The sequence below is a fragment of the Rhagoletis pomonella genome, unplaced genomic scaffold, assembly GCF_013731165.1.
Source record: "Rhagoletis pomonella isolate Grant_MI unplaced genomic scaffold, Rhpom_1.0 Rhpom_scaffold_00013, whole genome shotgun sequence".
Lineage (NCBI taxonomy): Eukaryota > Metazoa > Arthropoda > Insecta > Diptera > Tephritidae > Rhagoletis > Rhagoletis pomonella.
The window spans coordinates 11,427,927-11,453,474 of NW_023458567.1; the positions used below are offsets into that span (position 1 = coordinate 11,427,927).

Sequence of the window (25,548 nt, forward strand, 5' to 3'; positions counted from 1 at the left end):
AAATTAATCTACAGAAGTTTCTGAAATACTAACATATTTCAGAGGGCCGTTGCGCAGTAAATTTCTTGAATCTGGAAATTTGATCGAATTAAAAAGAACTTATAAGCGCATTTCGATGAAACTAGTAAGGATCTTTCTGAAATTTTAAAATCATTATTGACTTTATAAATTGCTTCAAGCGCTAAGTTTTTATTGGTTTGCTAAAGCTGTAATGCCTTGCTAATAACCGCTGTGAGAGTTCATAATTTTTTTTCTGATATAAATGCATACTTTTAGGGGTTGTGGGAATTTATTTTAAGGGTTTTCTGATTTAACTACAAACTTCTTGTAGCAACTGGTTAGTAGTTTTCAAAATGTTAGGAAATTTAGTAAATTTATGTAGAAGGCTATATATGCGTTGAGTTGCATACTTATAGGCTCAAAATATTTTGTTTAATCAATATTAAGGCTGGTGATGCAACAAGCATTCAAATTGTGGCTTTGTACTTTTTCAAACATTTTTTAATCCTCTTATATTTTCGTTGCATGCATTTAGGTGCTTTAACTTTTAACAATTTCATAACAGCTAGCTACAAATTTCAATTCATGTAGCCCTTCTATTATTTGTAGTTTACACGTAATTAAAAATCTGTTGCATAATTTTAGCTGCTATCATTCTGTCCCAAAGTAAAAAAAATATGTCGGCAGTTTAATAAAAAATTGCATTTTTTATTAATTTAAAATATTTTCATAGCATAAATCTAGACTAAAGCTAGTTTTTCCTCAATTTGAGGTTTCGAATGAATCGAAGTATAAAAAAATTTAGCCACTAGACTTTCCCAAAAGTATTTTCTGATTTTTTAAATCTTGGATTGTATACTTTTAACTTATCGGACGTTCTATGAAGTGTTTTTCTGCTTGATTTAAAATTTTTTTTTAATAGCATATTTATAGGCTAACATTATTTTGTATAGCCTGGTAATGCTTCTTAATTTTCTTAGTGCATGTAATTCGTTGCTCTTGAATTAAATCGGTAATTAATTATAACTAAAAATGCATTCGTGCTCGCTAATTAAAATTAAAAAACAAATTAAATTTTAAAGGTTTTGATTGCATAACCATAGCCTTAAATTATTCTTAAGCTTGCTAATGTAACAGAAGTCTAGCTTTGAACGTTCAACTTTCCTTTTTTAATTGAATACAATTTTTGAGGGCATGCCTTTGGTTGCTTTGATTTCGCAATTTTTTTAAGGTTTCTAAGATATTTTATTGCATACTTTTGGCTGCTTAATAGACTCTATAATGACTAATATAGTCCTTTATACTATGTTGGTATCTACTGAAATTTTCTGCTTTTTGAATATTTCACGTTTTATGTTAAATTTTCAAGGCATACTTTTGGTTGTTATCGCAAAAGCTTTTTTTCCTCATTAAAAAGAAAGCCTACGAATATTCAATTGCATACTTTTAGGTGCGCTAGTCGATGTGCCTTTAAACTCCTTTATGGAAATTTGTACCTTCTTACAAAATATTTTTTTCTGCTGAAATTTCCATCAACATTCAAAAGCTCTTTGCCTCCCTCTTAAAACTGACTCAAATTTCCATTCTCCTTTCAACTCACTTTTGATTGAAAAATACTCACTAATTTTGTATTTACACATCAACGGATTGAATTTACAGCCGCTGCTACACCGAATACGTGACAAAAAGACCTACACACATAAACCGCAGCACTACCCTCCAGCCTAAACGTATGCTATACAAAAGCCCCAATAAACACCAACATCTCCCTTGTGCTCACCCATACATTTGCTTTTAACTGTAAATGAGACAAACAGCTGCTGCTTGTACAGATTTTCATAGAATTTTAATAAACTTGCCGGTGCGCCTTGCTGTTTAACATTGTAAGAATGTGTGTGTGTGTGTGTGTGTGTCTGCCAGTGAAGGCGTGACTGCAGAGTTAACTCAACTAACGCCCCCTGCAAATGGCGACACAGTCTCTATATGTTTTGCGTATGCCTGTGCGTGCGACAAAAAGTGCGTTTACACAAGACCACATCAAGTGAAAGTAAAAGGGTTAACAAGTTCAAAGTGTCGATGGGGACTTTTAGGCGCACAAACAAAACTCAGCCGCCCCCAGTTACCCACAGTTGCTGCAAAAGCGGCTTTGCGTTTATTTGTTTTCTTTAGATTACTTTATGTTAAGCATACTTTTCGGTGCTGCTTTCAGCTTCTCTACTTACCACTTACATAGAGTTTAGGTCACGAGGTCAAAATTTGCGGTTGCTCGTGAATAACGGCATGGCAAGCTGGTGTGGGCTAGAGGAGAGTGAGCGAAACGCGGGAGGGGGAGGGGTTATATTTTCATTAAATTTCATTGTTAGACGCTGTTGCTGCTGTGTGCGATACTGTTTCGTGTATTTCTATTGCATACTTATCGGCTGTTTTAATTAAAATTTTGCATAGATTAGTCGAGCGATTGTTTTGCTGTTTAAAAATTTATAAACGCTATGCATAAATCGATTTGATTGCTTTTGCGCTTGATTTTAAATTTTATAGAAAATAATCTTTTACCGAAAAAGTATGCAATGTTTAATAAAAATAATAATAAATTGGCCCTTACACATATGTTAGTGTTTGGCCGAGATTCTCCTCCGACTTGTGGCGTGCGCCTTGATGTTGTCACACAAAGCGGAGGGACCTACAGTTTTACGCCGACTCCGAACGGCGATTGTATTTTTATGAGAAGCTGTTTTTTCATGGCAGAAATACACTCGGAGGTTTGCCATTGCCTGCCGAGGGACAATGTTTAATAATTCAAAGAAATTCAAGCGTTTATGTTAATAGTTCGATTGAAATGCCATAAGTGAGTTCATTTAAAAAATAATAGTCATAAAAAGTGTTGAATTGAACAAATATGCTTAAAAGCTTGCTACAAATAAGCTTCATTTGCGTAAATAATAGAAGAGTTAAACGAAACGACAATTGAGTTGAACTTCATTTAAATGAATAAGTGGAATTAATTATTATTTTTTTATTTCACTACAGCATTGAATCATAAAAAGTAGCCTAAAAGCATGCAAGGCTTATTTCGCAAAATAACTACATTGCAGTAATCATGTCTGACCAGCCTAATCTTTGCACGAAGCTCATTTTTATGGGCTCAGAGGCCGTAAAAGTTAAACAGCCGCCTAAAATTATGCTATAAAGTTATTAAAAAATTAAAAAAATTACATATTGTATATTTGAAATCAATTGCTTTTCGCTGAAAGCAGACTTATTACCTCTTCAATTATAACAAAAGCAGCAAAAATGTCAACCACTCCTAAAAGTATGCTTTAAATGCTGAAAACTGTATAATTAAATCGCAACTTTAATCAAAGCTCATTTTTATGGGCTCAGAGGCCGTAAAAGTTAAACAGCCGCCTAAAATTATGCTATAAAGTTATTAAAAAATTTAAAAAATTACATATTGTATATTTGAAATCAATTGCTTTTCGCTGAAAGCAGACTTATTACCTCTTCAATGACAACAAAAGCAGCAAAAATGTCAACCACTCCTAAAAGTATGCTTTAAATGCTGAAAACTGTATAATTAAATCGCAACTTTAATCAAATTAAACTTTTCGCCTTCTGCGCGCAGCTAAAAATATACAATGTATGGCATTAATCTACTTTTACAATTTGCTGCTGTAAGCCAATTTCATTAGTGAGACAAAAAGTATGCAACACATAATCATTTATTAACAATATGTCATGATAGTTCAATGAAAGGAATGAAAAGGGCATTAACTGTTTTTTTTACACGCAATGACAATGCATAACTAAAGGCTACCAATACACATTGTAGTGTTTATTAAAAAAAAAAATCTCACAGCATTGATATATGGAATAGACTTTGGAAGAAATTGTGGTTATGTAAATTTAAAACACGAGTAAGGTGTTGAATGCGAAATAGTGTAAAGAAACGTATTATCAATGGTTTCAATTACTTTAAATTTATTTTTATATTTTCTTTAGCTTAAGTAATTAAGCTCCGTTTTGTTGTTTCGATCGGAAATTCTTCTAAAGCGCTGTCAGTCAGCGCCTAAAATCAGGCAATTAAAAATATCCATAAATTTTTTTGCAAAAGGACTGCTGAATAGAGACATTAATTCTGACATAAGTTGCATTTATTTAAGTAAAAAATATGCAACAAAACAAGTTTGACGATTAATCAGCCTATAAGTAGGCAGTAGAAATATTAATTGTACATAAGTAAATTTACTTGGATTCAGAATTTTTAAAGTTTTTAATTTTCAGTAATTTAGGCTCAGTTGCTTTTATTCTGTCTTGAGTTTTATTTGGTATGAACTTTGGAAAAAAACCTATATTTATGCACCCAAAAGTATGCAACTAAAACTATTCACACATAAACTAGGCTCAATTACCTATTTGAAATTGGCACAAGTACTTTAGTATACATATTGGTCGTAAATTATCAATCCTGCTGCACGTACGCCTGAAGATATGCAATTAAAATGAATTGAATGAAATTATTTTTAATTTCAAATACTTCAAATCTACGTATTCCGTGCAATGTACACAGCCTATAATTATGCAACGAAAAGTAAAACAACAATACATATTTGCTGCGAGTGACCAAATTTCTGAAGCTTAATTAAATTAAACATTAATCCTAAGCTAAGTTTATTAACGACATTTTTATTAAAGCCATAAATCTTGTCTAACTAACTTTTTTCTTGCATTCTGTCATTTCAGCGCGAATCACATGCCACACGAAATTTAATTAAGGTAAGTTTTTATAAACGCTTGAGAAGAATTGTCATTAAAGTAAGCGCCATAAAATATGCTATAAAAATAAGGAGCATTTTATTTGCAAATGAAGGAGCGCGCGTCACAAAATGACGCCGGTCATCAAATTTTCCGGCAAAAAGGAAATAAAAAATAATAATAACAAAAAATTAAGAAAAAAATTTTGCATCAAAAACTCGCAAAAAGGCGAAAGTTTCGGAAATTATGAAAGCAAAAAATATAGCGTAAAAATTGATTTCTCCTCTTCTGCGCCAGAAAAAAGCAACTTCTTTACTTGTGTGGCTATTTTTGGCTTTAAGCAAACTATATAAAATAAAGATTTCCGCTTCGTTGTGCACATACATACATATGTACGCGCACATTCACTAATTCTTGTCTACTTGCCGATGCTTGTCGAGTTTTAGTGATTTTGACAACATCCAAGTAGCATACTTATAGGCGCGCACACATTAAACACACGCTGCAGCTATTCGTATGTTTTGATTCAATTTGCAATTCACTACAGTGGCTCATTGGCGATAGAAAGGAAAAGAAAAGGAAAATAAATGAAGAAGAAAATATTGAACCGCAAATAAACATATGTATGTACATATGTGTGACCGCAGCAGCATTTTAGGCGCTTGGGACAATGAACTCCCATATGGGGGATAGAATAATTGGGCGAGCGGCTTCGGGCAGCAAATTTGCAGGCGAGTGAAAGTTTAATTTTATGGGTGGTTGGAAAATTAAATTCTTGAAAAAAAAACTGAGTGAATTTGTTGCGGAAGGCATGCAGACTTTATGTGGAATCTATGTGGAACGTATGTGGATTTTATGTAAGGAGAAAATGTTAAAATATGTGCGGGGTTATAAAAAATATTTGGAATAATGCAAATTTTAACATTGAACTGTGTGGATTGCATGTGGAATGTATGTGGATTTTATGTAAGACTAAAAATGTTAAAATATTTGCGTGGTTACCAAAAAAATTATACAAGTTTTGACTTGGGACTGTGTGGAACGTATGTGGAACCTATTAAAACTGCATAAAAATAAGAATGTAAAAATATATTTTATTACGTGGTGTATGAGAAAAACTATATCTAAGGGTCGTTTAAAAATTTTGCAATGCTTTTTCGCAGTTTTTACTCTGCGCCTTAATACAAATAAAAATAAAACCAAATTTTATTCAGTATAATTTTAATGTGGTGCTCCGAAGGTCTGTAGCCAAAAGATAAAATGATCTTCTTTTCCTTTTACGCCGATTATATGCCTTTCGATGAGCAGCAAGAAAAAAAAAACCAAAAATAAAGCCTATCAACATACACGTGTTGGCCTCAGAAGTGAAATCTGATACGTAAAGAAGAAGAGCAGCAGCCCAAAAGGTATTGTCTCGAATCGATTTGATTCTATTGTTTATTAACCCCCTCCAAAAAACGCTTACTTCACGCACACCATACCACACTGTATACTGCAGCGAATGAAACGAACGCCAGAAAATCCATTCAATGTCTCAGCGGTCATCAATGAGGCTGCAAAGTCCCTACGGCCAGCAGCTGAGCTACCTTCATTGCTGTAATTTTTCTTGCGTTTTATTTCTGCTTTGGTCATTCGCTCTTCATTATGTACATACGAACGTGGCATAAAGCAGCAGGTCGTAAAGGAAGATAAGGCGAAAAAAAATAAAAAAATAAAAATACAAAAAATATTTTCTGCTTGTTTGGCGGTTTCTGTAAGCGTCCCAGATAACACATGTAAATTTATGTGTATCCATGCACTGGTAGTAAGTAAGTTGTGCGTGTTCTTTTCCGCCGCTGACCAACTTCTTGTCGGCTATTTCGTATCCGTGTAGCTTCTGCGGTTGATTTTATGGAAATTTGTAGCGCATACAGAGGTTGCTGATGCTGTTGCTGCTGCTGCTTCTGCTAACATCCTGCTCCAGCTACATATTGCTTGTCATTTTAATATAATCACTTTGGGACCTTTGAGGTTTGTGACCGCTGCAACAGCGGTCGTCAGTAAACGAAAAAAAACCAGCCAACAAAAAGTGTCCGTGAGGCTACTGCAAAAACCAGGCCAACACTGAAAGGGATTCACTACACAAATGAAAGGTGTGAGGTAAAAAAGTGAAAATTATCCGAAACTGAGGTATATAATGGAAAATAATTAACAACTAAATTCGCCAGACTTACCCAACCCAATCGAGATGAAAAAATATACAAATTCATTAGCAACTTTCGATTTGCCATAAAACTCAGAACATAAAAGTTGTGTCATTAACGAACACTCCAGTTGAAAGATATTACATAATTACAATGTATTTTAAATTTAAATAAAATGAGCAACAGTTTAAAAGAAATCTACACGCGAAATAATAGAAACACTTTGTAAAATAAAAATTTTGCCAAAATTGTTGTGAATTTTATGTGGGAGGTATGTGGAATTTGATTGGAACATATGCGAATTTTATGTGAAAACGCAAATAAAAGAAAAATAGCTGGATAAACTAAATATTAGACCGAAAATTTGTGTGGACTTTAAGTGGAACGTAGATACATAAGTGGATGATATGCGAATGTTTCTAAAAGCTGTTTGAAATGACAAAAAAAAAAACTGTTTATCGACAAAAACATCTGTGGATTTTATGTAGAATGCATATATGAGCTTTTATTTGGTACGTACGCAATACTATTTAAAAAAAACCAGATATTTTAATTTGTTCTTGAGAAAATAATTTGCTTAGACTAGTGAGTGAGCACAATTACACATTATTTAAGTGAATCGAAATGAAAAGAATCGTTCACGAGGGGAAATAGAAAACTATGCATACCAAAAAATGCTGCAATATTAAATTGCATAAACAAATAAATAGTAATATATCTGAATCTTATGTGATGTTGTTGGCGTTTTCTTTTCTACAAAAAAATATGCTGCCTTCTCATTGCCCTCTTTTTGCTGTTTGAGCGAAGCGGCCAATGAGAAGGTAACGTTTTTTGGTAGAAAAGAAAATGTCATTAGTTTGACAGGGCAGTTCTGGCAATTCTCTTAATAAGCTCCCAAAAATTTAATGACATTCAAAAATATTTTACTTTTTAATACATTATAATCCACAAAAAATATTTTAGCCACAAGAATCTAGAAGCAAAAGCGTAAAATAAAGTTGTTGTTGAATTACACATGCCACACATGCCAACATAAATTTCCTTTATGGGTGTGTGGATCCTCAAGAATTAAAATTGCTTTTATATAAAAAAATATATGTATGTGTGGATGATATGTTTGGAACGTATTTTTTCGGCACTTTTGCAACGCTTATAAATAAGCCGGCTTTACATAAAATTAATAACTCAAACATTTTGCGGAGCATATGTGGATTTTTTTCTTCAAAATTTGTATAACTTAGCTATACGAAAATACATAAGAAAATCTTGCAGTAAATGGCATTCAAGACTTATCAATTGGGTCGAATAAAGCATATTAAAGGGTTGAAGCGTTGTTGGAAAGTTGGATTGCACTTAAAAAACGCAAATATAAATTTTTTTTAATATTTTTCTTAAAAAAAAAAATTTTACTTCTCCTGCGTGCTTCGATTTTTAGTAATTATATTGATGACTATAGCGTAGCCGATTAATTAAAATGTGGAAAGCAGAATTATGTTGATTTTTAGTCATAAAATATTTAATATTAGGTACGCGCACTTGAATATAAAAGTTTTCAGTACTTACCGCTGCAAGTCAATGAAAACTGAAAGCAAATGGGAAAAATATTTTTAATATTTGTACATACTTTTCCAAAATTAATATTAGAGATGAAAATTTCATTAAATATATTTGTAAACAAGTACATTAGCATATACGCGCGACTGACTACCCACTTCCTACCACAAATATCGCTTAAGTAAATAAACAAACAAAAATAAACTTTAGACGCACACCAATGAAATTAGTGAGCAAACAAATGAAGAACAGATGTGTGATTCGATTGATGACTATTCAATTTTTTAGACTGCTGTTGTGCGCGAGAGAGCGCAAGCGGCAAAGGCGTGCAACCGTTTTTTAATGGGCAAACTCAAAATAACAAATGATTATTTATACTTAGTACAGCGAATAAATTAATAATTGAAATTAGCGTAGGAAAAATAATTGAATTGAAAAATGAGCAAAGTGTGGCAGTGCGGCTAAATAAAATGTTAGACATGAAGGAATATCTTCAAGAATATATTGTGGTTTATTAAAAAAGCCATGCATAATTTCTAATATGTATTTGAATAAAAATAGAAAAAAAGTCTAATGTGTATGAAAAGCGAAAAATGGCGTATATCTTTTGTGTAACGTATGTGGATTGTATGTGGATCGTATGTGGATTTCGTGTGGAATTTGCACAAAATACAAAAAACAGCCTTATAAGCTAATATTATGAAAAATTCTTTACTCTACACGCAACTTGCGCTGTGTGGTGGTAAAATATAGTGGCTTACGAAAACTATCAAAACGATAAGCAGTAAGGTGGTCCAAAAAATGCAAAATTGTATATGAATTAGAGATAAATTAGGCAACTTGATAAAAGAAAAGTTTTACATATGTGTGCGCAGAACTTCCTAAATGAATATTCGAATGGATATGGATCGATCGAATCAATATTGTATCACTATATACAAATATAGACATATCTCTATTGATTTGAATTCCACAAAAGAGTAAAACAATGCTTTCTTGAGGTTCTCATGCCTATACAAGTTAGTTTCAAATATGCAAGTCGAAAACTAGAGCTAACCCAGAAAAACAGCAGCACCACCGCATGTCCTGCTTTACGGACTTTGCCATGGGCGAGGTGACGCGTTCAAGCCAGGGACCGTAACAGTTACAACTGTTATTAAAAAAATTGCTCCCTAACAATTACTTTTTCGACTTTTATTTAATTACCCCTCAAATAGCCGTTATTTATGACTTTTATTTTATAAATCCAAAATAACAATTACTTTTTATTTTTATCTAAATAATCTGCAAATAACAGTTATTTTTGATTTTTAAATTATATGTCTTAGATAACAGTTATCGAAGACTTTTATGTATAAAAGTCATAAATAAAAATCAGTCACTGCCCTTTATTTTTTAAATCATACCTATAAAAGTCATTTGTATAAGTCGTAGAACATTTTTGTTTCCCAACACCTTCTCAACTGCGAAAAATGTTACTGACTTTTATACGAATAATTTAAAAAATAAAAGTCGGTAACTGATTTTTATTGATGACTATTATAAATAAAAGTCTACAATAACTGTTATCTAAGACATATAATATAAAAATCTAAAATAATTGTCATTTTGGATTTATAATATAAAAATCAGAAATAACTGTTATTTTTTTTAAATTTGCACATAAGTTGCTAATAAAAATTTTTTTCAAATTTGAGTCTCAGTGAAAAAAGAAATCGATTGCTATGTATCACTTAGTTGTAGAAAATTTCCTCCATAATGAATTTTTCCATGACAGTTTTCATCAATATGTTCGGTCCCTGGTTCAATACCATCTTCTCGAGAAAATACTTACTAAATTAAAAATTAAAGATTAATTTCAGTGTTGAAAAAATTTTAATTTGAGACCGTAGTTTTTAGTGCGCCTTTTGGCTCAAGATCCACATTCCCAGTGTAAAGAAAAAATGCAAAAAAAACGTCACTTACTCCATGCCGCTTGTTTTAGTATTCTTTTTTTAATACCCTTTAATACGGAGCTCGTTAATAAAATACTATTCATAAACTGAACAAAAAAGCGGAAAGTATTTGAAGCGCAAGAAGAAAATGTTGGCAATCAAAAACTGCGTGTCAACTTTTAGTAAATCGGAAGAAAAGAATGTTTCTAACTGTGGATCATAAGCAGGAATATTGTAGTTATCGCAAGTTATGAGCACAAAACGCTAAAACTATAATAAATAAGCACATATTAAATAAAACCATGTGGAACTCAAGTGGATGATATGTGGAACTCAAGTCAAAAATGCTGTAAATTAAAAACTAAAGCATGGCCAATGCGGGCGAATCCGCTAAGTTTGTTCTTATTTGGATTGTAAGCGGGAATATCGCAGTTTTCATCAATTATGTACAGAACTCGCAGAAACTACTACTAATAAGCGCGTAGTAAACAAAAATCTTGTGGAACTCAAGTGGATGATATGTGGAACGTAAGTCAATTTTTTTTTAGAAATTTAAACGTTTACAACTGTATGCCACAAAGTTCAGTGAATCGGAACCAGATTATTCTTTCTAACTTAAAAAGTCGTAGGGAATACATTTGAAAAGTATATTATGTAACAACTGACTGTGCCATCATTCAAAACTCAGTATATGTACTTACAAAAATATAAAATAACCTTTTATACAAATCATGTTTGCACTATACCGTCGCAGTTGTTACATAAATGATTATGGATAGTGCGATAATTGTCATTCAACACCTACCATATATATTAATTACTACATATCACGTCTGTATTATTAATGCTTTCCCTCTTTAACAAACTGGCCTAATCATTCATCGCCTAAAGCATGTTTTCAACTGGCTAAACAATTACGTGCTCTCTTTCAGTAGTTACCATGCGATAAGAATGTCCATTTAATTAGTAAGGGAATGCACGTCGGACATGATTAAAAATAGCCAATTACAAAACAAACACGCGCATAACAGCACTGCTACGCATTTAATTCACAACAGGGAACAATAAATTAAAAGGTTACAAGCCGAAAGTTAGTAATGCTTTGATGAACAAATCACTTGAGTCGCTGAAACGTAGGCAACCTGCCCGCCAGCTAGTCGACGAGCCATATTAAATGCCACTAAGCTAGCGGCCTTGGTTAAAATATTTTTGTTGCTCTTCTCGATGCCTTCTTCATTGTTACTCCTCTGTGGGGCCAGCTGTGCTTGTTTACTTGTCAATTTGGCTGCTTGAATGACAACAAAGCGCAGTCAGCGCACAAAGCACAACGCCTCCCCAAAGTGCCGATAGATTAGTAAAGAAAGGGTAGCGGTATGACATGGCGTATGCGTGCCTGTTGTGTTACAGTGGCGTATTTAGCGTGTTATTATTGTGATTTTTGTTGTTCTTGTGTACGTACATATGTATCTATGTACATGTACTCGGCATTGTTGCTCTTTGTTCTATGTAAGTATGTTGTTCGCATGTTTCCTTGTTTGCATAAAAATGAGTATCGGTTTCCGAGGCAGCATTAGCCAGCCTCACACTTTTCGTAGCTTAGGCATTTTTAGTCTTGTATGTCCTGTCAATAGTTACAGCTTTGTGTTGTCGTTAGCGTTTGCTAACCAGCGCAGGCACTAACAAAATAAACAGTGTTAGTGTGCTGATAGTAATATGCTTCGAAATTATATATTTTAACAAAGGCGCTTGAAGAGTTAATATTAAAGTTGTTCAAATGTAGATATGAACATTTATACACCAAGGGAAAGAGAATAAAAAATTCCAAATCAAAAACTAGGCCCATAAATTTTGAGAGCCAAATCTCTGGAACTGTTTGAAATGTCCTTTATTCACCTAAACGAGTCATTAACCTTAAACTTATTTACTTAAGCATACTTGGGGCTGTTCAAAACTAAATGGATCGGATGAAGAAATAAAAATCCTCAGAATACGCAAGATTCTGAGAATCAATGTGGAAGCACAAAATCAATGTGGCACTCATGTTGAATATATTTGGAACGTAATTGTTTGAAGAAATGAAAGCTAAGCTTGAGTCCGTAGATTTATAGAATACAAAATATTTGTTTAAAAAAAAATGATGTTTTAAGGCAAGTAAAGGCCTGAAAGCGTAAAATTATGTCAACGTGATTGCGAAAAAGCTTTTGAATTGAGTGGATTTTATGTAGTATGTATGTAAAGAAAAAAATCGGTCATTATCAGCGTGATAGAATACGTAAAAAATTTACTGTGCAATTAAAATACCAAGGAGAGAGCGAATAAAACCATGTGGACTGTATGTGGAACATAATTATTTTTAAGAACCTCTTAATAAAACTTAGTCGCACGTCATACAGATCACAAAGGAAGCTCTAAATACGTATAGAACCTATGCGGAACATAAACAGAAAATATCTTTAGAGCAAACAAAAGGCCTAATAGCTTAAAAGTAAGCCTAATTGGGAACAAGTAAAGAATACGCACCATTTCGCTGGAAAAAACTAAAAATTGGAATCGATAGAACCTTTTGTGCTGATTATAACATTATTTAAATTTACATGCAGAAATTAAAAATAATCGAGATATCGAAGGTCAAAGATCGAAATTTACTTGTTGAAAAACCGTTATATCTCAAATATCTGTGAAGCGTTTGTAAAAGTTAATATACCGGTTTAAGGGAAATTAAGGCACCTTTCTTCTGGTGTGCATTCCTTGTACCTGGCGTTTCATATTTCTGAAAAAAATTGATTTTTTTAAAAAGTGTATGAAAAAATTGCCTTTAAACTGCTTTTCCTTCAAAAGTAGCCTTATTAGGTTAGTGTTATCGTGCTTTTGGTATAAGGAGAATTTATTTTTCCTCTCGTTTGATATGCATATGACTATACCCAAGTTTTCCGTTTAAATAAATTTTATATAAAATAGAATCTTCCACAATTTATATTTCCGCTATATAAAATTGATATAGATACGTGTGCTCAGCACTGAAAACTCCACTAAACCCCATTTCTCGTTTTTCTCGATCGAAATGGTGCGTATTCTTTACTTATGCCCATAATTGTGAAAAAAGTGTTTGAAAGAAGCGAATTTAATGATGATTATCTTAGAAAAAAAAGCTGTTAGGTGCAAGTAAACCGCTTGACTAAAAATTAAATTGCAGTAATGTGTAAACAATTAAACTCACCAAAGTTACGCTTTAAACTGTCAGAGCATACGACATCATTGCAATAATTTATATTAGAGCTATGCTATGGTTATCGTCTTCACTAAACCAGACACATTTCGAAATGTGCTCTACAATTAAAGTGAATACACTTCGATTCCTGGTCCAAACTGTGCTCAAAAGGGTGTCTTCTATTAGCGATCAATCGCAGTCAATGCAAAATCTCCGCGCGAATTTCTGCCATGAGCATGTAGAACATAAGTGGATCGTATGGGGAACATAACCAAAAACATCTAAGAAAGCAAGCTAAACAAAATTTGTGCTAAGATGCGAGATATAACGCAAAAATATTGTGGAACATATGTGGAACATAAGCAAAAAAGCCTATAAATGTAAAAAAACGACTAAATAGTTTCAAACAATGTGTAGGATATAGCACTTTAAGTGCATTCGAGTGAATTTCTCAAAATGTTAGCGATAAAGTGTAAAAAATGGCGGATATGTACATATATACATATATATATATATGTATAGCTTAGTCACAAAACGCAAAAGAATTTAAAGCAAGTAATTTTTAAGCAAAAAACCAAACCGACTTCAGCTGTCATATAAAATTCTAAGACCACAGTTAATTTCTTCATGTCCTAATGATCGGATCTTAATCAAATTAGTATGGCATAAAGAAATCGGTTAACGTGGTTCAAAGTTATGAGGTAACATATGTACACAAAAAAAAAAAGTATTCCGACGAATTGATAACCTCCTCCTTTTTTCGAAGTCGGTTAAAAATAGAGAATTCGTTAAAAAAGCGCTTGAATAACAACTCTAGTGTCATAACATTAGATCTTTTTAAATTAGATATTATATATGCATATATGTCTGTATTAGGGATGTTAATTTTTTCGATTTTTGCGATGCCGGGATTTTCGGGACATCGTTCATACAATCCCGGGGGATTAGTCCCGGGATTAGATATTCATTATTTTCCAATAACGTAACCAGAAAAAATTACATCAATATAGTTTGAGAAGCTGTCCTACCATAAAATATATAATAAATATATTTAAGTTGAAAAATATTTCATTAGTAAAATAACAAAATACAGTAATTATATTTATACGCATTTACTTTAGCGTTAGGAGAAGCTCGGCCAAACACTAACATATGTGTAAGCGCCAATCTATTATTATTATTACTTAAGCCTTACATATCTGATAAAGTAACTTAAGGCATGACGAAAAAAGCTCGATGCAAAAATTTTCTAACTTTTTACTCAGCACTTTAAAAAAAAATATGAGGAACGCAGTTTTATAGCCCATTAAATTAAAGTAGGATAAAATGAAAATTCATGCAAATACAAAATACCGTTGATTTTTGGGAATTTTTTAAACGCTGCTGGGCATTTTCTTCCATATAAATATAATGTCGAACATACTTTGTATGGAAGAAAATTCGTAACACCGCCAGCAAAAAAATCATAAAAAGTCAACGTTATTTTTAGTCACTTGCAACTTGCACTTTATCCTCCTGTAATTTAGTGGGCTATACTTATAAAATTGCGTAACTAACATTTTTCTAAAAATTCTGAGTAAAAAGATTGAAACAGTTTGAAACAAGAAAAAAATTTCAAAAGACACCAAGCAATCAATATACTCACGACCCTATGGGCCAAATATAGTAAAACTGCGTTTTTAGTTTTAGAATTTTTTTTATTAGAACTTTATAATTTCAACTATATGATAAATTCTAAAAAATTCAGTGTATTGTAGAATGAAAATGGGTACCAAATGAAAGAGACAACTCTGTAGGATTTAAAAAAATTAAAATTTTTTGGGCATTGAAATTTTATTTTTTTAAGCAAATAAAGTTAGAAGGACTATATTCGAGGACGTTGTCGAGTTTATATGAGTCATTAACAAATAATTTTTTCAAAATATATATTGCAAAATTTAAGGGATATTCAAGGATAAAATTTTTAAGGACATTTTCAATACCTTATGCACCAAAAAATTTAATCTGTCGTTTTTCTACAGAATTTGCACTTTAATTTGATGTCCATACTGTTTTCCTAAGTACATTGAACTAAATGTTTTAAACCATTTTTTGAATTACTCAAATTATTAAATTTTCAAAGTCCCTTTAAAAAAAGAACGCAATTTTACTGCATATATTAGGCCCGGATTTTTTTGTGCGTAAAATTGCCTGTCACACGGTGTTATGTGTATGTATAATTAGCTAGACATATATAAAAAAATATTAAATATTAAATAAACAAAAGAAATATAGCGAAAACTGGTCAACATAAGGCATTATGTTATTGCCACCATTGCAAATTACAAATCCCGAAAACCGCGGGATTATTGGCAAATCATCCCGGGATTTTCGGGACTTAAAAAGTCCGGGATTAACATCCCTAGTCTGTATGTATATGTACTATGTATGTACATAATTGTACCACCAATTTGTGGCGTATACTTTTTTGCTATTAACTACTTTACGTTCAATTCATTGAATGGCAGTTTTTTCACTGACATCCCACTCTTTTGAATACTTTGTTTACCGTTTTTTAAATTAATGATGAATGAGCGAATGTGAATGCAGCCATGAATATTATTGGCTTAACTTTCAAATGCACGTTCAAGTGAATAGGTTGGTGGTTGTTGTGGTAATGTCGCAAGCTTTTTCGTATAATACATACACAACGTATATACTTCCCAGCAAAAAATCGGTAATCGCTTTTAGTGGTAACGTGTTCTAGAAGGCATAGCGTTATAATGCCTTCGAATTTTTCCGCTTCTTTTAGGCATTGCCGGTAATGCAAAGTAGAATGTCCAACAATATTTTATTTATTTCGCTTCTTTGTTTGATTTCGGGGAATGCAAAGTAGAATGTCCTATAATATTTCTTTTTTAATTCGTTTCTTTGCTTCATCTCCGGAAATGCAAAGTAGAATGTCCTACAATATTTTATTTGTCTCGCTTCTTTGCTTCATTTCAGGGAATGCAAAGTAGAATGTCCTATAATATTTTTTTTATTTCGCTTCTTTGCTTCATTTCGGAGAATGCAAAGTAGAATGCTGCATCGTAGTCAGTTGAAAAATAGAATGAATACCCAAAAATTCTTTTTCTACCGTTACTTTCTGTGGAAATTTGTGTCGCATAAAAATCATGTTTTGCTTTGTTCAATTTGCAGCGAAGTTGAAGTCAGTCAATGAAGTGAAGTACAAGAGTGAGGAAGTACAATTTTAAGCTTAGTTAAATATGCATGTATGTACATACCGATTTTTAAGAAAATCTAAGTACCTAAATAAATACATATGTATGTATAAAAGCTGATTTATAAAAATTTTAATTAATTTTAATCTTTTAAGACATTTTCTGATTTCAATTTAATATAAATAAGTATGTACTTATCTAGGCATTCTACATTAGTTTCTCTGTAAGGCATTCTTTGTTCGCTTCTCTGGATTCTGTTTATCCATGCGTTCTCCCTTCGTTTGAAGGTAATGCTGCGGGTAAGGGCTTACCTCCAATGACATGCCCATGTTAAAATAAGGCCTTCTTGAAGCGAAAGGGTAAGCGATTCCCATCGCCTAGCTCGTTTCCACTTTCGTTTCTGTGGTAATCGTGTTTTTTGCTGGGTTATGTACTGATGCTGGTGGGAAATTTAAGAAACTTTGAGAATGCATACACGCGTATACGCATTTGTGTGTGTGCCCCCTTGTGGTTTTATAATTCGTATAAATATCTTAAGCATATAAGTACATAATTAATTTGATGGAATTATGGGCTTAAGTTATAAAAAGAGTTAAAATAAATGTACATATGTATTTACATATATGAATTGTAAGAACAAAATTACATATGCGAGTATGTGATGAAATAGGCGCATTCAAAGACAGAGGTTGAACATACCTTCTTTTTTTTGTTTACTTCGAATAATCAAGGTCAGCCGCTAATTAATATCCATTAAACTTGGCGCAAATTAATTAAATTACCGGCAACATTTTATGCCCTCAATCTCACATATTTGCATTTTTTTTTTATAATCCTTTAAAGCCTTGAAAATCCAGCGAACATATGCACATCGAACAGACATTCAGCATCAGCCGCCATGGCGTATACGTAGCATCTGATGACTTTGGCAAGAGTGCATAAATAAAATGTTAATCATACGCCATGTGGGGCCAAATGCAAAATAAAATGCACAAATAAAAAGCAATCACAAAAAATAAACCGAATGTTGCACAATGGCACTGCTGAACAATAATGCAAACATAGGAGCAAATAGCAAATAACAAAAGAAAAAAAAAAAACAAAATGTTGCACCACTATTGACGCACGCATTGACAAAACCATGGGTGTGTGGGTGGAAGAGATTTAAAAAGAAAAACCTCGATGAAGGAAAAAATATGCGAAAAAATCCTCGCAAAATGTACAATTGCAGTCGAGCGCAAATAAGTGTATATCGTGTACGCACACACGCACACATCTACTTATAAGCGATTTCGTTGATTGTAAGCCGCTTTGGGTCATAAAGAGGCACAACAAAGGCCAAGCCGAGGAAGATATGTGGCCGCTACTATTTAGTAGGTTGAAAGGCGGAAATTTCGAATGAGAATTTATAGCGCACTCCGACATACGCACAGTCGCATACATACAAATACATTGTAACATGAAAGCTGATGCACAGCGAGCTTTAACAATTTTTGTTTTTCACTGCAATGTGGGCTAGTTTTCCCGCTAGCCTATTTAAAAGCTCGTACATGAGTCTGTGATGTGAGTATGTTGTCAGGCTGTTGCAATGCGAAGTGATGGAGCATGTGGGAGGTACATATAACAACAACAAAATTGTGAATGTGGGCGTTGTGCTGCACATTTTGCTCTAATTTCCCAAATAGCAAAAACATGCTGTGCCCGACATTTATTTTGATTTTGGTCTGGAGTGAAATTGGAGCATAGGCAAGGGTTTGAAGTGTCTATGCATATGTATGTACGTAAATACATACATACCGGAAAGTGAGCCATTTATACATATGTACATATACATACTATATGAGTAGACCAAAATAGGAAAAATAAATATGTGCATATATATCTGCTTAACCTAAAAGTCACTACCTATCAATTGTAACACGCCTACATAGATACCTAAGTACGATTTAAATAAAGAGAAACGTCTCCAAATGGTAGTTCTTTCTTAAGCGGGTCACTTTGCTATCGCTGAGTCCATCGCCAACGTGCATCGTGCCATTTTAAAGTTTTTATAAAGTTACTTTTAAACTAAAAGAAGCCAAAAATTGAAGAAAGTTTTACAGTGGCAAGCAGAAAAAAACGGGAAACAACCGCCTTTTAATGCACGCTAAAAAATGTTTCTTAGTAGGTGCATTTTATTTGAAATGTAAGCGAAATATAAATAAATTACCAAAATGGAATTAATTTGGACTTTTTTTGAATTTTAATACTTTTTAGCGAAAAAAATAGTTGCATAAGAACTATTAACTGCCCCAGTGGTTGAACATTTTAGCTAACGCTAATAATCGCATATAAAACATAAAAATAAAATCTATTATATGTGGATGGTATGTGGAATGTAAATTATAAACTCAGAGCTTGATTAGCCTACTTCTCAAACCGAGTAACAGCATTTTTGACGCAAAAATCATGTGGATCTCATGTGGATCGTTTGTGGAACATACGTTTGCAACTCTAAAACAAGCATTCGCGTCTAAAATAAGCAAGTAACAGCTTTTTAAGGCTACAATAAATATGTTTCGAAGTAGAAAACTTGTGGATTACAAAGGGGAATGATACAGAAACCGGTATTGTGTTTACATACAGTGCTCTGCCAATCAAAATTGCGAATCACATGTGAAGTGTGTGCAGAATAAATAACGAATTTCAAATTTGTGTTGAAAAGTTTTGATTTTTAGATATATTTTCAGGCGATATGAATTTCCATAGTTAACTATATGACTCTGAACATAAATTCGTAATTAAACTCTTGTTGGTGCTTAAGTTTACAAATAACTATTGGTAAATTGAATAAATATGTTTACACACAACGCTGTGGCAATGGAATTTTATAAAAATAACAAAAAGGGTGTAATAGGATCACATGTGGATTGTATGTGCGTGTAACATAAATCAAAAATTCCAAAATAATTAAAGAATTAAAGTGTGGACCGCAAATATTAACTATTAGAAAAATCGCATTTATGTTTATAGATAATGCTACGGCACTAGAAACTGCAAGTCTAGCGCTGAACTCCAGTGGATCACATGTATATTGTATGTGGAACGTAAACTAAAATGTAGTAAATCGCACACACTACCCGAATATAATGAACAATTGAAAGTAAAGCATAAAAAACAAATGGATCGCATGTGGATTGTATGTGGAACTTAAATAAAAATTCATTATTTTTGAATAGCAGCATTTTCTAAAAGCAAGCACAAAATTTCTCTGAAGTTTTAGCTCACTCACAAATCTTAATTTGCATGCATATAAAAATATGTAGCTATTTATTAAAGAAAAATTCAGTGTTACCCTCAACCAGTAGTGCAAACTGTACTAGTTAACTAAAGAAACTCATGTTCTATTTGTAAACGCCTACGTGTACATATTTGTACATATTTGTACACATTACATGATTCTCGCTCGTGTTCGCCCCTATTGAGCAGCTGCCGCGACTATTGTTTACTTAACGCCAACCATTAATCGCTTTTATTAACTTAAAAAGTAATTTAAGTGATTTATAAATGTTAATTGCTTAAATCAAATAGTAAATTAACAAAAATATACTAACATACAGACTTACATTGTATATATGCATGCTGTGAAAATAACTATGTACATACATATATACAGATACAAAAAGGATGAACTGAGAAAAAAAGGCCAGCATTTGTAATCACTACCTATCACTACTGAGGAATGTTTGTTTGCTAGTGGATTACTTTAAAAATATTCACACATACATATAATTGTATCCTTTGAAACTATTGAGTGTATGTATACAATATGCATGAGCATTAGGGTGGCTCAATTGTGGTTGAGTGATAAATTGTATCGGATGCAAAAAAGCAAAAGGCTTTTACTGAATCAAAATGGTATAAAAGCAATACTTTGCAGGGTAGGCTTGTGCGGCATGTGTAATCGACCACATAATTTTTCCAACATTTACATTTTTCTATTACAATTTGGCTCATCCTAAGGCAAATGTATATATTTATTTTTATATGCATACATATGTATGTAAGTATAATTGTGTGCAAAGAATGTTTCGCTTGCTTATTTTTCATTCTCAACTTGTAAGTAAATATGTGGGTGTGTAAATAAATATGGTAGAAATTTACATCTGTTTTTTCTTGCACAGGTAATTTTTGTTATGTATGCGTATCTGTTTAAACATGCAGTTATAAATTTTTATGTGTAATAAAATTCGCAAAGGATGTTTATATGTTAATCAAAAATTTGGTTGTAATGGTTTTTATGACTTGAATATTTTTTTTTTGATGTAATAAGATTCTGTTTTTCATTTCGAAAACAAATAAGTTTTAGTTTAGCAAAACCTGCATACTACATACATATGTATGTAATAATAATTTTATTTTATGGAAATTCTTTTGGCTTGAATAAGCAGTAGGAAAATGCGTATCAACACTATTATGAAAATTAAATTTTCCATTGAGTGATTATTTAAAATATTTACAATTCAAAAACAACGTGGAACGCATGTGGAACATAAGTTAGCAGTTTAAACTATTACTTTAAGTGACTCTAACTAAGCTATTCATGCTAAAAATGCTAGATATTGTGTGGATCGTATGTGGATTTTGTGTGGAACTTACTAAATAAGCGCAAAATACTGTTCTTCAATATGCGCTGGCATACGATGTTTTTACTTTCGGATGTAATTTTCATATTATACTTCTCAAGCCAGTTTCAAGAAGCTAGAAAATCGATTTGATTTTTAATAAATTTTTTTAGCTGACAGTGTTGTGCATTTTGTTCCATCTAAACTTTGGATTCTAAAGTATGCTCAAAATTTATTTTTATAGGGAAGAAAATGCCTAGCAGCATGAACCAAAAAAAAATGATTAAAAATCAACGCGATTTTCCAGCATCTTGAAGCTTGCGCTTGGTCCTACTAAAATATATTCGGCTATAAAACTGCGTACTTAAAATTTTTCTCAAATTTCTGAATAAAAAGTTTGAAATTTTTGGGCGATTTTGGTAAAATTATAAAGACCCTTTTCGCCACCCTGTAGAAGTGTTTTAATTTCATCCGCTTTAAACAGGTGTATTGGTGTCATTAATTAGTGTACAATAAACCATCTGTGCCACTGTTTCCACCCCATCATCCATCTGTACAATAGCTTGGTCATAATTGCTACACTAATAACATTCTAAAACTTATTATTTGCATTGATTGAGCCATCAAAAACAACATATAAGCTATAGAAATTTATGAAGCATTTTCTAATTTTGATTAACTGTTTCACATGCATACCTAATTTTGTGGTATAAATTATAGGCACTTTATAAAATACTTAATTTATGATTTGCACATAAATAACTGCGCATTTTGAGCTCTTAAACAAATTACTAAGCATTTGCATAGTAAGTACATACTATGTAAATCCTATTCAGAAATGTAATTTTATTATTTTATTGCCTTCAATTTCCCTTTGCTGATTTTTTTGTTTGTATCTTTTTCATTAAAAACACAGCTATTGCAGTGAGCAGAGGATTAATGATGTATACATCCAAAGGAGAACATACATACATATAAGTAGGTAGTATTTACGCAAACATGCATAAATGTTGAAACAAAAATTGCATGTACATACATGTACAAATTAGAACCCTAGAACCTTAAGACTTTCGCCTTATACCAAAACAAAGTTGTGGAACCTATGTGGAATGTAAGTTGAAAATACTTACAACGTGAAAACTTTGCGACAAAAGTTATAACAAGGCTTAGAATAACCGACTAGAGTGTGCTAACATGTGGAACCTATGTGAATTCAACATGAAAAACACTTAAAAATAAAAAAAAATCAGTGACAAGCACTATAAAAACGACTAAAATAGTTTAGTTTAATACAGGTAAGAGCTTGATAGCATGTGGATCTTATTGGAAGTTGTTTGGGCTTTACACATAAAAATCTAGTATCGAATGTTTTTTTAAATTTCATCGAATTTTCTCCGCTTTTCATTTATAGTTTCTTACTTTATTATTTTTTTACAGCATTCAGCCATTTGTTGTCGCCTTTATTATGTCAAAAGCCTTATTTTGCATTTATTCATGCAAAACTCCCTCCCTTCATATTTCGAACTTTTTTATTTTTTAGTCTTCTTAAGACCTTTTGTGCTCTACGCACATTTTTCAAGTGTTGTACTCGTATTTTCGAGGCGCATTGTGTTTTGTTTTGTTTGGGTTTTTTTAATGTTTTTTATTTCTTTCGCTTCCGCAATTAAATTTGTTTTCCTTAGCTGGCAGTTTAGCCTTTCGTTGCCTTCGTAACAGCCATTATACTGGCTTCAAACGGCCCCTATATGTATATTGTATTTTCCCTCGGGTTTTCAGTCAATCAGTCAGTGGGTTGGTAGAGCAAGCAGTCGACTTGTTTATCCGTAGCTATGCTGTGATTTTAATGAGATTTTCACCGCTTATCAACATTTCGCGCTGACTAAGCTTTTTTGCTTTAAGTCAAGTGAACGTACATACATACCTACATTTACATATTTATGTGTGTTTTGAGGAGTATGAATGACTGCTCATTTTTGTGGAACGGAGTTCAAAATGACGAAAGAATCCTCTGCGGTTTTTTAAGATTTTGTGTAATTAGTTTTGTTCTCGTTTTTTTTCTGTTGCAGCTTTTTGTTGTTATTGGCAAAGTATGAATTTTTACGTAATTACTTATGCCATTCACTTGGGGTTTTTCGAGAAATTCCTTTGCTCGTAAAAGCTCTAAAGTCTAAGCTTTATTCAATGAAAACTCTAAGCATGAACTGAAATAACTTCGATCCATGAATACCATTTATTTGGGCTTTTGTCAATAGATTATTTTGGTAGTGAAAGCCCTCAAACTAAAGCTTATGAAAGCTTTTAAGCACAAGGTTAATCGCTCATTTCACCAGTAAAGTTAAATAAGAAATCTGAAATGCTTTCATGGTTTGCTTAAAATTTTTATATGAAATTCTTATGTGAAAGCTCTTAGGCGGAGTTCTTGAAAACATATACTTTTAAAATTAAAAAAAAAAGAAAGTAGGAGTAGTTTAGCAGTTTTAGCCATTTTTACAATTGATGCGAACTTTAAGTACGAAAGCTTTGAAAATCCACTTTTGAAAGCTTCAATATAGCATATATCACGTTGTCACTACCATAGAAAAATGCGGAAGACACCTTTAGGCTTCAAACTTTAAAAGCTTGTATTTAAATTTTGTTTGTTTATTTTTTTTTGCTAGCTATAAAAGAGGTTTATTTTTCTAACCATTTTAGTAAACTTTCACTACTTTTAAAATTTCAAATTAACCAAATTTTCGATTTTAAGGGAATCCCCTAACTTTGTTATTCCAGAGCCTTAAAATTGCGTGCTTAGACTGTGGTGAATTAGTTTTAAAGCTTGAAAAGGTTCTTACGAGAGGATCTTACGCATTTTCGAGACAGTTTCCTGAAAATTGTATTCAATCAATAAAAAGCAGAAATTTATATTTTACTCATTTTCAGGACAGTGATTTTGACTCTCTCTCTAAATGTATCGTAACAAAAACTTCAATTATCTACTTATGTAGTACAAAACTAAAATTTCCAAAAAAATGTATGTTTAAGATGGATGTAAAATTTAAAGTTTATAAAAAAACTTACATTAGGTATATCAACTAATCTTAAGCCCACAAAAAAATGTAACATTTACAAAAATATTAAAATTTACAACAAAGAACAAAAAAATGTGAAATTTTTTATTATACATATATTTATTATTTTATAAATTTGAATACGCCTTTATAGATAAAAAATTTTTTTGCCACTTCATTCGCTTTTTGTAAGTTGTAAATTGGTTTTGGAAAATTGAATTTCAACTTAATTTTAAAATTTGTAATTCATTTCAATTTACGAAAAAAATTAGAGTATCCAAAAGAATTGCAACGAAATTAGAAAGGTTTAAATTGAGTTTAAAAAAAAAACAAGTTTACAATTTACAAAAAGCGGATGATTTTACAAAAGAGTGTTTGAAGTTACAAAATATTTTAAATTAATAAAAAATAAATGAACAAAAAATTAAAAATTTACAAATCAAAAATTTGAAATTACTAAAAAAAATTAAATTTGCAAAAGAATAAATTTACAAAACAATTAAATAATACTAAAAAAAGTAAATTAAAAAAAATAAAATTAAAATTTACAACTTAAAATTGTCAATCAAAAATAAAAATTATAAAAAAAACCTAACAAAAAAAATTAAATTTATAAAAAAATAAAGGTTGAAAAATAATTACATCAAACTAATTTTATTAAAAAACAAAATCAGAAGCACTTACTCATAACGCCTAAGAGCATGCAATATATTATTCAGCTAAAACCTTGGAGCTCAACAAAGACAAAAATTTAAATGCTTTTCAAAAAGCCTTATCGATTGATTGAATACTTTTTTCTGATGGCTATTACACTCAACATACATACATATACATATGTACATGTAGGTATTTTGAATTTCACTAAATAAACAGAAAGCACCTAAAAATAGGCAAACATTTGTTGGCACTCAATTGGAAAGCGGTCTCAACACGTGCTAATCAAGTGGAAGTAACGCGCAAGTGATGAGATCTACTAATTCCAGTTGCTTAATTAGTCTTATCAAACTACGTAATTCTGTATGCATACAACAACACTAGCGGAGAGGTAATTAACAGTACCAGG

The 25,548-nt window shown here is 31.9% G+C and overlaps 1 protein-coding gene across 1 annotated transcript in view; it reads left to right on the forward strand.

Annotated features, from left to right (window-relative positions):
- The window catches only part of LOC118748797 (1-phosphatidylinositol 4,5-bisphosphate phosphodiesterase), a gene marked incomplete at its 5' end in the record, with an annotated part of 178,199 nt that overhangs the window by 22,887 nt on the left and 129,764 nt on the right, over positions 1–25,548 (forward strand). Inside the window, 1 exon segment of the mRNA XM_036483476.1 lies at positions 4,741–4,773.